General features: G+C 33.6%; 1 pseudogene; it reads right to left on the bottom strand.

The window, feature by feature from the left end:
* Positions 1–2,936: 2,936 nt before the first annotated feature.
* On the bottom strand, positions 2,937–4,215 carry LOC111147256 (annotated as a pseudogene).
* Between the last annotated feature and the right edge of the window lie 255 nt (positions 4,216–4,470).

The raw sequence follows: 4,470 nt of genomic DNA, 5'->3' as shown, positions 1-4,470 counted from the left end.
GCACTTGTTCTGTCCATTTTTACAGCTTGAGCCCTCCTCAAGAATGCAGACTGAGCCTCCTTAGGAAGTCATAGATTTTCAGTTCTATTAATATTCTTTTTATTCCACAAGTTCTACTTTTATTCAGTCACTTATTTATTACATATTGATTTAACAGCCGTTTACTGATTGCTTGTCCCCGCTTCAGGACACAGGCCTGGGCCCCCAGCTCTGGACAGAACACACAGGTTTTGCTTAACTTCATGTTAGTTGGTTTTACTTTTAATAACCTACTGAATTAATTGCTTTATTTTTTTCTTGTTTAATAATGGAAAGATTTGAAACTATGAATTTGCTTCTGATTACAGCTTTGATGACATGCCATTAATGTTTTTACTTAATGTCTTTCTTGCCATTGTTTTTTCTAATAACCAATTTGAGCATCTCTTTGACGTAAGAGTTTGCAAACGGCTAGTTTGTATTAATGATTGCATAATCTCAACAAACAAGAAGTTGGAGATATTTTGCTTCCTTATTATTAATTTCTGGTTTATTTTCCATTAGAGCCAAAAATGTACCTATTGTATTCTGCTTTCTAGAATTTTTCTGGTTTCTTTGTGGACTAATAGGTTATCAATTTTTTGTAAATATTTTATTGTGGGTTGACAGAAAATTATATTCTGTTAGTAATGGACTTTGAAGTATGCCAATGAAATATAAATTATTTTGTTCAAATGCTATTATTATTTTATATACCATATTATTATACTGTAATATTATGTAGCAAAATCATATACATTATAAATATGTTATAAATCACACTATTAAAATTTCTTATTAATTGGTTTATTTAGATGTTCTTTATGTTTGATTACTTAAAAGCTGAGATGTTCAAAATCTCAAATTTTTAATGTTTGCTTATATATATTGAAGTTATTTTATTCAGTACATTAAAATCAATAACTATTACATCTTCTTGATCTCCTTTAATGGTTTTGTCATGAATTTTATTTTCTTTGATGTTAATGTTGCTGTCTGCTTTAATCTGCTTGTGTTCATCTTATGTATGTTATTCCTAGTTTTTACTCTGAAATTTTCCTTCTTCATATATCTCTCATATAGCATTTACCTTAACTTTTTAGAATTTGTTTTGCACTTCTATTTGATATATGTTTATTAACCACACCTAAACATCTTCATTTTCTTATTAGAAAGGTTAACCCAGTTAAATATATTATCATAATATGGATGTAATACATAATAATATAATAGTAATATATAATAGTATGTAATATGTATATAGGTATGTAATATATATATAATATATAGAGAATATATATAATAGGTCTTACTCTATTCCTTTTTTTAATAAAATATGTTTTATGCCCTCTACTAGATTTATTTTTTTATTTTTATTTTATTTTATTTATATTTATATTTTTATTATTTATTTACCTCTGCTAGATTTATTCTTTTATACCTGCTTTTTTCCCCATTTTTTGCTATATTGATCATACTTTTTGTTTTATTTCTATTTTCAGTTAGTAGATTACTTACATTTTACAAAGGTATATATCTCTGGCTTTCTACTGATGTCCACTTTGCTCTAGAACCATTTATTAAAAGGCTAGTTTCCCTCCATTAGATTACTTTTTACCTTTGTCAAAAATCAAGCAGGTGTATTTGTGTGGGTCTACTTTCAATTCTCTATTCTTCTCATTGATCCATGTGTCTAAGCTTCTGCCAATAATATACAGTTTTGATACTATAGAAGCTGGGTAGACTGATTCCTCCTAATTTATTATTTTTCAAGTTGTCTAGCTATTCTAATTCCTTTCACTTAACCATTTAAAAAGTAGAATAACCTTGTGCATATCAACAAGAAATTATATACGGGATTATGAAAGGAATTGATTAAACCTCTATATCAATCTGTGGAGAATTCACATTTTTATTATGTTGATTCTTCCAATCCATGAACATGGTATGTCTCTTCAGTTATTTAAATAATCTTTGTGTGTGTGTGTGTGTGTGTGTGTGTGTGTGTGTGTGTGTGTGTTTAATCAGCATTCTGTGGTTTTCAGTATTCAAGTCTTGTTCACATTTTGGTAGATTTGATAATCTTACACTTAAGTATTTCTCTCTGGGTTTTTAAAATAAATTTAAAATTTTTTAAAGATTTATTTATTTATTTTAGAAGGGGGAAACACAGAGGGAGAAGGAAAGAGAGTCTCGAGCAGACTCCATGCTGAGTGCAGAGCCTGACTTGGCGCTCCATTTCATGACCCTAAGATCACGACTTGAGCCAAAACCAAGAATCAGATGTTAACCAACTATACCACCCAGGTACCCCATAAATGGTATTTTGTTTTTAAGTTTGATTTCCATATGACCATTGCTAGTATATAGAAATACAATTGATTTTTCTGTGCCTATCTTGCATCTTACGACTCTACTAAACTCACTTATTAGTTCTAGGAGTTTTTATGTAGATTCTGTGGGATTTCTTTGTAGACAATTATGTCATCTGAAAACAGGAATAGTTTGGGGGTTTTGTTTTGTTTTTATTTAATTTTATTTTTTCAGTGTTCCAAGATTCGTTGTTTATGCACCATATATGCTCCATGCAATATATGCCCTCCTTAAAGGAATAGTTTTGTTCTTACATTCTAATTCATATGCTTTTTAGTTCCCTTTCTTTTTTATTGATTTAGCTAGAATTTCTAGCACTATGTTGAATAAAATTGGTGAGAGTAGATATTGCTTTACCTTCTTCCCAATCTTAGGGAAATGCATTCAGTCTTTCACAATTAAGTAAAATATTTGTTGTAGGATTTTTGTAGATGATCTTTATCAAATTTAGGAAGTTGTATTTTTTTTTTTTTTGCTTTGATCACGTCTTTATTCAAAATTAGCTATCCAAAATTATTTGACTTTTATGAATAAATGTCAAGCTTTTAGGCAGCAGGCTTCTCTGCAGTGGGTTTCTTTTCTGCAGGCTTCTTGTCAGCTGCTGGCTTCTTGGTAACTGCAGCCTTTTTCCCCACTACAGGTTTCTTCTGCTTCTTCACACCAGCAGCCTTCTTTCCTTTCTTCCCTGGAAGGGAAGGCTTCTTGCCTGGAACCGCCTTCTCATCTGATTTGGCTTCCAAAGCTGCTACCGCTTTATCCATCCAAAGTTTGTGATTCTTGGCCTGGTGAAGAATGGTATTTCAGCACATGGTCTTCACATATGGTTTTAGCTTCAACATGATTCTCAGGTTCTTCCGTGGATTCTTCTTCAGGACCCAAGGATGAATCTTCTTGCGTGGTGCTCAGAGGGATCTTTGGATCTCTGGATTTTTCAAGATTCTGCTAAGGTCTGTATTAAGCATCTTATGCATGGGAAGGTTGTAGTTACTCTTGAGGGAGGCAGCCTCATGCCAAGTGCCATACAGATCATCTAACTTGTGGAAAGCACTTTTAGTCCAAATGCAGAAATATCACACATGTCCACCAGGAGCAAGTTTTAAAATGTTCAGCTTGCTTACATTAAGTAAAGTAATTCCAAGTTGTTTTTGAAGGCCTTGATGATACCATTGTCTTCATCGTAGATGATGCAGGGTCCCCAGCACTGGATACGACGACGGTTTCTCATTTTGCCCTTGCCAGCTCTCATTTGCTGAGAGGCATAGACCTTTTTGATATCATCCCAGGCTTTAAGTTTCTTAAGTAGCAAAACAGCCTCCTTGGTCTTCTTGTAGCCTTCAACTTTATCTTCAATCACCAAAGGAAGTTCAGGAACTTCCTCAATACAATGACCTTTAGACATAACTAGCACTGGGAAGGCTGAGGCAGCCAGGGCAGAGCAGATGGCATATCACTTCTGTATTGTGTTCACTCTGCGATGCCAATGGTGCCAGGTTTTGGTGGGTGCAAACATGTGCCCCCACGACGCATATTTCCAAAAGCACCCTGGCCAGAATGGTGAGTCTCACCACCTCAAACTCTGGGAATAGAGCTACAGCTCTGTCAGTATCCCAAGACTCAGCACTGGTTTGATGATGCTAATTTACTGACAACATATGCCTGTCTGTTGTTTTTGTGCAAGTTGGTGTGAACAAAGTTCACTATATCAGGTTGAATGGGAGCCTTGAACACAGCAGGCAAACTAACATTTTTGCCAGATGATTCTCCCTTTTTGGAGTACATAGATATCAGTGGGCCAGCACACGCCATTGTGGGGAGAGGAGAGGGCCAGGAAATTGTATTCTGTTCCTATTTATTCTAAAAGTCTTTGTGGTAAATATGTATTGAATTATGTGAAATGCTTTTTGACATAATGGATACTGAATTATGACAAATGATTTTTCAGCATTGCTTGTTATAAGCATATAATATTTTTCTCTACCCTGTAAATATGGTGGATTGCATTGGTTGATTATCAAATAGTCTTGCATTGTTGGAATAAACCCCACTTATTTATGATGCATAATTCTTTTTATATTTAGC

Source organism: Enhydra lutris, unplaced genomic scaffold (assembly GCF_002288905.1).
Source record: "Enhydra lutris kenyoni isolate GAN:26980312 unplaced genomic scaffold, ASM228890v2 scaffoldscaffold16, whole genome shotgun sequence".
NCBI classification, from domain to species: Eukaryota; Metazoa; Chordata; class Mammalia; order Carnivora; family Mustelidae; genus Enhydra; species Enhydra lutris.
The sequence above is the reverse complement of the archived record's forward strand: the minus strand, read 5'-3'. Positions and strand labels throughout refer to the sequence as shown.